The 9,853-nt window shown below is 41.2% G+C and overlaps 1 pseudogene; it reads right to left on the reverse strand.

The window, feature by feature from the left end:
• Window positions 1-3,349: 3,349 nt before the first annotated feature.
• Window positions 3,350-5,378, reverse strand: LOC131904445 (H/ACA ribonucleoprotein complex subunit 2-like; annotated as a pseudogene).
• Window positions 5,379-9,853: the final 4,475 nt, after the last annotated feature.

The raw sequence follows: 9,853 nt of genomic DNA on the forward strand, positions 1-9,853 counted from the left end.
CAGAATTATAGTCACCCATGCTTGTCATTTCTATAGTTATGTTAGTTAGGTTTTCCAGATTTAGAGAAACATATGTCAGGTGGATAGGTAATCTTCAAATACTTCATAGACCTAGAGAATAAGGCATTTAAATGTTTTGATAAGTTAGAATTCTTTTGATGTGAGACACGATTGCTCCTGGCAGAACCAAACTGATCCTGAGAGAAGGTTGGGCTTCTAAGACACTCCATTTGGAAGTTGTCTTCTTCTTGACACAAAATGGTCTTCTGTGCAAAGAACTGTCCTTGCCTTGACTGCTGACAGTATGAATGCTGTCCTTTCCAGATGAGAAACAAGGAAAAGTGACTACCAAACTCTACCAAGACAGGATAAGATGGTTTTTCAAAATTCCTGCTTCTGAAAATGGTCTGTCAGATATTCTAGACCTGTAGCCAAATTGGATGCCCCAATGATGCTGAGAAACTTTAGATGACTGTCCAGGCTGCCAGCTGTCTCTGTCTCTTCTCACAAGATTTTCAGAAATTGCTTACTTGCATTTTGCACTTTCTCAGGTATATTCCTTCTCAGGTCTTTGGTGGGATTGAAGACTAAATAGTTACAATTACAACCTTCTCATATCTTAGCTAGAACATACTAAGTAGTAGATTCAGATACTCCAGGATAGGATAGCTATTGTAGTAATATCTGTAACATGCCATTTACCTATGTTCTGGATATCTCTGGAGTTTAGTATGTGTCTTTTGTTTGATATTGTTCTTGGTGGTTGTAATTCTACTTTTGTTTAGGTTATTACTTTTCTCCTATCCTGGACAGTATTTGATAATCATTCCTATTTATGTAGTTTTATATTAGGTTAGAACTTTCTTATTTAGACAGAAGGGGGAGATGTAGTGGGTAGCTATTCTGTCTGTGATTTGAAGCACTACCCCTAGAGATGCAGCAGGTAACTGCCCACCTGCCTTTGACCTTGAAGTACATGCCTTTAAGGTGTGGCCTCTCAGTGACCCTTAAGACCTGAGATTCACATAGGCATCACTCTCTCTTCCCTCCCTTGTGGGACTTGAATGTGGGATTGATCCAGGTGGCCAGAACAGCATTCCAGAACCTATGTCAATTCTGTTCTGTACAGTGAGTTTTTCCTTTAATAAATTTTTTGCCCTTTAAGCAGACTCTGTGGATTTCTCACTATAGGATTCTGTAGAGTTGTTTTTTTCTATCCCTTCTGCAGTAAAATTCTCTGGAATTGACTCCTGAGTTCATCACACCCACCTCAGATTTTGGATATCAAATTTTCTCTTCTCCTAGAATGCCCTAATTCCAGATATACCTGTGAACCACAGAAGATCTAAAGTGTCTCTTTAAGATAACATGCAAATATAAAGATGCTACATGACCACCACTAGAAGGTCTGACTATGCAGGGTAATATTTATCTCTCAAACTCTCATCACCTGTTTTTTTTTAAGTAGACTTATCTGCTTCATTCTCAGGGCATATCTTCCTTCAATAACCACACTCTTTGTCTAGAAAGGCTGGCTATATCACAGGCTTCCTTTTCTTAGGCATCCAAATTTACCATTTATTTAACTTTTTAATTCTCTAACTATGAAGGAAAAAAGTCTCTTTTACCTTCCCTGGAGCTATCAAGTTTTATTCATGATGACTACTACTCACCTTCCTATTCTACTTATTAACCAACTAAAATAAACTATCAGCTGCCAGATCTGTTTACAATGGGACTCATCTGAACTTGGAGGGATATTGATATCTATGCAAGTTTAAATCCTGGCCATTGGAGATTGAGTCAATCTCAGTATTTTGGCTTCTAATATACTCATTCTAAAGCCATAATAGTAGAGTGGGAAGATGACCAAATTCAATTTAATGCTAGCAACAAATAGAACCCTCTGAATGAGTTAGGATGGGTATCCTCTAGAAGGTGTCATTTACTTTCAACACAGAACTCATGATGCTTCCCTCTATGATACTCAGATGCTGGTATTCCTGTGGAACACAATCCATGAGTATCCAATGCACTAGATTCACAATTATCAGCCTATGGATGACTTAGACTCATGGGAGCATAGAAGTTGAAAATCATACCATCTCCACGTGGTGGGGAAATAATCAAAATAATTTCACATGGTACTTCCGTAGCTTCCTTTAGAACTAAATAAATCAGTGGGCCCAAATCAATCTTATAGTTACATGAAAATCTGGAAAAAATACACACTGGTGTTTTTATAAACATTGTTACCTTCCAACCCTTGGAGCCCTACCCCTTTTTGTTCCTCACATTGCTCTCTAAGTACCTCTTTTGACAAATGCCTCATAGCCATTTGACCTTAGATCAACTCCATGTGAGTGATTATTTCCCAGATTTCAGACCTTCAGATCTCAGCTCATGGGGTCCCTAGGTTCCTGGCCTAGTTTCATTTATGTTGCTATGACAACAGCTTGAAAGAAACCAATAGAGGAAGAAAGGGTTTACTTAGCTCACAGTTCCAGGTTTCAGTCCATCATTTCATTGCAGTCAAGACCATAACTTAAGTAGCTAGTCATATCACATCCACACTCAAGAGCAGAGAGAAATTTACATACCCGTTCTGCCTATTTGATTGTTTGCTCATAGCTTTATTAACGTTCTCATACAGTTTAGTCCCAGCAGCCATGAAATGGTGCTATACAAATTCAAGGTGAATCTTCCCACCTCAATTAACAATCAAGATACTCCCCTCCACACATGTCAACAGGCCAACCTGATCTAGATAATTCATTAAAACTCTCTTCCCAGATGATTCTAGGATGTGGTGTGTTGACATTTAAAACTAGTCAGCTAGGAACCTCTCCATCTGAACTAATCAGATAGAAATGGCCTCTACTAAAATCTTTATTTGGATTTGGGGCCTATCAGTGGCACTGGCCTAAAGGCAACAGGCTTTTTATATTTTTCTTGTGTAGATCCAAAGATCCCATGTATACCTATTGGTGCCTGCTCACTGGTGGGGCCAATATACCATAGTAAATACCTTCCTTGATGCATGTGTTCTTCAAACTTTGAACTTTGCTTTGTGAGATATCATTTTCTTTTTCATTTCTTTCTTTCTATCTTTTTCTTTTTTGTTGTTTTTTTTTCTGCCTTAGCATTTACTTCCACCCCACATTCTTGGGACTGTCTTCATCTAATCTGAACAGGAGATGACACTGATGGAAAATATGCTGGCTCTACCTCCAAAAACAGCTGTTAGAGCTGCCTGGGAAAAAAATTCATGTCAGGAAACTAGGAGATGCTGTTAGGGTGGCAGCCACCTGCAGCTAGCTCCAAAGTGCTGGGCTGCAGACCAATTCTCTCACATAAGTGTTGGCAGGGTCTGCCCCTCCTCCAGACACTTGTCATAGGCCTTCCCATGCTCTCCATGGAGCTTCATCCTGATCATGCAGGTGGGACACCTGAAGCCTGCAGCTCCACCCCAGTCCACCTTAGAGGGAATACAGACATAGGACAAGTTCTTGTTCTCCCACATAACTGGAAGATAACAGTATACCTCAATCAACAATGTGTCTCTTGCCAAAACCATGATCCCCTTCTCACCCTTGTTGACAAATTTCTGAATCTCTTTCACCCCATGCTAAATCTGCTTCTGCTTCACTGCCTTCTTTGTGCACTTATAGAACTTGCATGTTTGGTGGCAGGGAGCCAGAAGCTGTGTAATGAGGTTCAGGCTGACCAGCACCTCTTGGCACATGTACTCCTCACTGCAGACCTTCTCCTGTCTCTTAGAGACCTTGGGAACAGCCTTTATTTGTAGGCCATCTGGGCAACTGCAGCAACCCAGTCAGTGCATGGAGGAAATATGGAGCTGCTATCTCAGGGATCATTTCTGGGTCATGAAGCTGTGTATCCAGATAAATCTTTCCTGCCCGCTGGTGCCCAAATGATCAGTCAGAGGCTTAATATTAATTACAAATTGTTTGATCTATGGCTCAGGCTTCTTGCTAGCTAGCTCTCTCATCTTAAATTAACCCATTTCTATTTATTTATGTATTGCCACGTGGCCATGCCTTTACAGGTCTGCTGACATGTTGCTCCTTGGGTAGCAAGCTGGTTTCTCCTATGACTCCACCCTTCTTCATCTCCATCTTCAGTTTGAATGGACCACCTAACTTTATTCTGACTCACCACTGGCCAAACAGCTTTATCACCCAATGGGAGCAATACATTTTCATAGCATACAAAATGACATCCCACAGCACTTCCCCTTTTCTGTCTAATCAAAAAGGAAAGTAAAATTATATATTACAAAACAGTTATCAAGTAAGAATTACAGTTACAATATCTAGTCTATTTGTATTTGGCAAAATTAAAGAAAATATTTTATCATCTATCCTACTTTTGTGAGTCTAAAGTTTCATATGTAATTTACCTTTTATAATAACCAAGGAAAACTATAATTATAACTATCTAGTCTTCAACTCCATCAAAGACCCCAGAAGGATATAATATTATGAGTAAACAGGAAGTGCATTGCAAGCAACTTCCAAAATTCTAGAAATGACAGGGACATCTGGCTGCCTGGATAGTCACCCAAAGTTCCTCTGTAACATTGAGGCATCTATCTTCAGCCTGTAGGCCCAGAGTCTCTGACATACTTTTCAGTGAAGCAGGAAAGTTGAAGGACTATTTCACCTATTGGTAAAGTTCATCAGTTGCTTTTCTTTGTGTCCTGCAGAATGTCTGGAACTCTCTTCTGTGAAGCAGGAACATGAAGCACCATCTCACCCTATTTTAGCAAAGTTCAGTGGTCACCTTCCTAAGGGGTCCTGCATGTTCAGTTTATACAACATACTGTCAAGCAGTCCAGGCAAGGACAATTTCTTTCCAAAATGGCTGGCTTTTTTATATTGTAAGAAAATTCCATAATGAGTTTCTTCTATACCCATCATCCTCTTTGAAGTAATTAGTGATGCCAGGGGCAGATGTGTCTCACTGTCCTGAAAAGTCTAAGTTTAGAATATTTTTAAAGCTTTTTCAGGTCTATGTGGATCGATGCCCAACAATGGACACCAAATGTAACCCGAAGTTTTCCTGTGTCCTGCAGCCACTGGGTCCCAAATAAGCACACAGAGGCTTACACCAATCATAAACTGTTTGGTCTATGGCTCAGGCTTATTGCTAGTTCACTATTACATCTTAAATTAACTCATTTCTATTAATCTATATATTGCCACATGTCCATGGTGACGTCTTGTTCCTTGGGCAGCTGAATGGTGTCTGCCCCAACTCTACCTTTCTTCTCCCTCTATCTTTCTTTGATTTCCCACCTGGCTATAACCTGTCTTGCCATAGGCCAGATCAGCTTCTAAATGAGTGAGAAGCATTTTCTAACTTAGGTTCCTTTTTAAAATATTATCTCATAAAATGGTGCTTTAAATGTGGCTAACCCTCCATTTCCCCAAGTCATTCTTTAGAGTCATCTGCAATGGCTTCTTCCATCTTTAAACATTTCTTCATGCTTACTAGCTATACTATATTTGAAGTCCAATTAAATGTTAAAACTTCCCACAGTCCTACAGTCTGCTTGAACCTCCAAAATCCAGGCCATTAAAGCTCAACATCAGCCTGGACTTATTTCCCAACATGGTCCTTCAAAACTGGAAAGGACTAGACTTTCTTATCACCAAGGTATCATACATGCTTTTAGTAATGAGACTAGTTATTTCTGGGTAAACAATATAAATTCGGTACAAAAAAAATCTAAAAATTAAAAGTAACATAAAAATGTTAAACTATAGGGATAAAATCTCATGACTGGGTCAGTGGTCCTTTCTATCATGTGTTGTAATTTTTCTAATATAGTTCATTTTAATTTATAACTTTGGTCCTTATTCATTTAATATTCCAGTTTGCTTTGTTTCTTCCTGTTTGGAATCCTTCAGATTCCAGATGCTCATGCAGCCTCAGATGGCTCTTCCAGCTAACTTCTACCATGGGCCATTAGATAGACTTCTGAGCAGTGACTCTGACTACTGTAGCTAGAGGTTTCCTGCCTGGCCCACTGTCAGGACAAATCTCTCTCACCTGCCAGCCCCACAGCTGCTCAGACCCGACCAAGTAAACACAGAGACTTATATTGCTTACAAACTGTATGGCCGTGGCAGGCTTCTTGCTAACTGTTCTTACAGCTTAAATTAATCCATTTCCATTAATCTATACCTTGCCATGTGGCTCGTGGCTTACCAGCATCTTCATATGCTGTTTGTCATGGTGGTGGCTGGCAGTGTCTCTCTGACTCAGCCTTCCACTTCCCAGCTTTATTCTCCTCCTTGTCCCGCCTACACTTCCTGCCTAGCCAATGGCCAATCAGTGTTTTATTTATTGACTAATTAGCCACACATTTGCCATACAGAACATCCCACAGCAGACTACCATCAATATTTAACATTCCTCTTTAGCTATAGTAGCTAAAAGGGTCTTGGTCCTATTTTCCTACCAGCAGTCACCTTCTCTGAGGAGCATCAGTGGATGAGAGAAAGAATGTAGGCACTTAAGTGCAAGACCCAGTTAAACTGACCATCTGTAAAAAAATGTCCGAGGATGTCAGTTGTAGATGCCCCATGAATCTGCTTGGTGACCTTTAGATAACTATATTAGTTCATGATGAGGCCCCAGGGCTGGGAAGATATCACTCATCCATGCAGAAGGAGAAGACAAGTCACCCTTGGCCCTAAGCCACAATTATTCTCTTTTCTCTGGAACCACTTAAAAGCACACAGTTCTGCTGCTTGGGTGGTATCCTCTCTTGGAACCTCTTGCTTTTGGAGTTTCTCTGAAACTTTTTTTCTAATAAACGTGCTTGTTGAACATATTGACTCTATTTACCATCATCTGTAGGACATGATCTCCAAGGGTTCCCAACTATTGTACATGTATTTTATAAACTGTAATTCTTTGCTGAAACATTTATTTAAGTCTATTCATCTTAAGCTTTCTCATATTTGTTGTCAGCAGTGGTGTAGCAGAAGACACATCCCAGAACTGTCTCCAGCAGCCTGAGGAATTTCTGTAGCTTTTAGGGGCCTCCACTAAAGTAACACTAGATTTTTTTTTTTACTTCATTGTAGAAAAGAATTTTAGAATCAGTGTTAGAGTTTATAAAAAGTGGAGTTTTTACATAGATTTGAGCACATGAACTAAAAGAAATAGAGACTCACTATATGGAGTTCTCCTCAGCATCACTTCTTTCTGCTCTTAATAAGATGAATCTTAGTAGATGTTATGTAATGTGCTGTCCTTTTCTGAAAGTCTATGCATCTTGATACTTGAAAATTGTACATTTTTGTGCTACATGCTTCCCTGAAAAAATATAAGGAGAACATGTTTCCACTCACTATTGTAAAGGCCAGAGCGATGATGTTCTAGTTTGTTTTCTATTACTGTGATAAACAAAATGACGAAAAGAAATCTGTGGAGGAAATAGTTTATTTGAATTTATGTCTCCCAGATCACAGACCATGGCTGAAATAAATCAAAGAAAAAACTCAAGCAGGAGAAAACTGGAGGCAGTAACTGGAGCAGAAGCCATAGAAGAATACAGTTTACTGGCTTGCTCTCACAGCTTGCTCAGCCTGCTTTCATACACACCCCAGGACCACTGGCTGAGGAGCAGCAACCCCATAGTAGGCTGAGTTCTCCCACATCAGTCACTAATTACATTGTGATCATTCAGCTGTCATCACATGAGAGTCCTTCAGTAGACTGCTCATCTGCCTTGGTACAAGCTCATATCCAGAAGCATGAAGAATGAAATTCTCTGAGTAGTCCTTGTTCACTGAGTAGCAAAGCTAGTCTGTGGCAGCTGCTCTCTTTAGTCTCACATGCAAATGTCTAGGCATTCAGTAGTATTCAGGATGCTGGGCTGCAGTGCCATTGTCTAAAGAGTGACCATCTATCTCAGTTAAGAACCAGTGCCCCCCAGCCACTCCAGGGAAGACCTTCCCAACTTGGCCCCAGGTTCTGGCCACCAGGCAGGTTCCCTTCTAGCCCCACCGGGAAGGATCCCCTTCTCCAAGAGCCCTGGCAGACCCTGCAGTTTCCACGCCCTGCCCCCACGTCCATCCATCCGAGCCCCAAGCCTCTTCCTGAGACTTAGAAGCCGGCCCCCAGCTCCCATCTTGCCCCGGACTTCCCTTCTGAAGCACAGGTGAGTCCCCTAACTTGCCCCCGACCCCATCCCTGGGCACCAGCCACTCCGGGGAAGACCTGTCCAACTTGGCCCCAGGTTCTGGCCACCGGGCAGGTTCCCTTCTAGCCCCACCAGGAAGGATCCCCTTCTCCAAGACCCCTGGCAGACCCTGCAGTCTCCACACCCTGCCCCCATGCCCATCTGCCCGAGCCCCAAGCCTCTTCCTGAGACTTAGAGGCCGGCCCCCAGCTCCCATCTTGCCCTGGACTTCCCATCTGGAGGAGAGAGAGAGAGGGAGAGAGAGAGAGAGAGAGAGAGAGAGAGAGAGAGAGAGGAGAGCTCCCATCCTCCCCCGGACTTCCCTTCTGGACAAGAGCTCCCATCCTGCCCTGGACTTCCAATTTGGACAAGAGAGCTCCCATCTGGACAAGAGAGAGAGACTTCCTGAATCTGTCAGCTCTGTCTGAACCAAGTGTGTGGATAAGGCCAAGAACGAACCACAAGGAGATGGGCAGACGTCAAGGCAGAAACACATACAATAAAATGAATAGCAATACAGCATCACCAGGCCCTAGCCCTCCTCCAACACCTAGACCTGAACATCAGAAATTGGAAGAAGCAGAAGAAAATAGCCTTATGAATGTCATCATGAAGAAGCTAGAGGCTCGTGTAGAGGAAAAGACAAAAAAATGTGAAGAATGTTGTAAACTACTAGAGGAAAGGGCAAACAAATTAGAAGAAATCAATAAAGTCCTGGAAGAGAACAATAAAATACTGAAAGAAAATCAAGAAAAATCAATGAAACAAATGAAGGAAACAGTCCAAGACCTGAAAGGGGAAATAGAAAAAATGAAGAAGACACAAACAGAGGGAATGCTGGAAATAGAAAATCTGAGAAAACGATTGGGAACTTCAGATGCAAGTATAATCAACAGAATGCAAGAGATGGAAGAGAGGATCTCTAGCGTTGAAGATACAATAGAAGAAATAGATTCATCAGTCAAAGAAAACACTAAAGCCAACAAAGTCATGAACCAAAATGTCCAAGAAATTTGGGACACCATGAAAAGACCAAACCTACGAATAATAGGGGTAGAAGAAGGAGAAGAATACCAACTCAAGGGCACAGAAAATATATTCAACAAGATCATAGAAGAAAACTTTCCCAACTTAAAGAAGGAAATGCCTATGAAGATACAAGAAGCCTATAGAACACCAAACAGACTAGACCCCCCAAAAAAGTCCCCTCGCCACATAATAATTAAACAATTAAACGTACAGAATAAAGAAAGAATATTAAGAGCAGCAAAGGAAAAAGGCCAAGTGACATATAAAGGCAAACCTATCAGAATAACACCCGATTTCTCAACGGAGACTTTGAAAGCCAGAAGGACCTGGACAGATGTAATGCAGACACTAAGAGACCACGGATGTCAGCCTAGACTAATATACCCAGCAAAACTTTCAATCATCATAGATGGAGTGAACAAGACATTCCATGACAAAGCCAGATTTAAACAATATTTATTCACAAACCCAGCCCTACAGAAAGCACTAGAAGGAAAATTCCAACCTAAGGAAGTCAGATACATCCTCGAAAACACAGGCAATAGATAAAGCCACAGCAGTAAACCCCAACAAAGAAAAGTACACACATCACCACCAAAAAAT

The sequence above is a fragment of the Peromyscus eremicus genome, chromosome 2 (assembly GCF_949786415.1).
Source record: "Peromyscus eremicus chromosome 2, PerEre_H2_v1, whole genome shotgun sequence".
Classification (NCBI taxonomy): Eukaryota; Metazoa; Chordata; class Mammalia; order Rodentia; family Cricetidae; genus Peromyscus; species Peromyscus eremicus.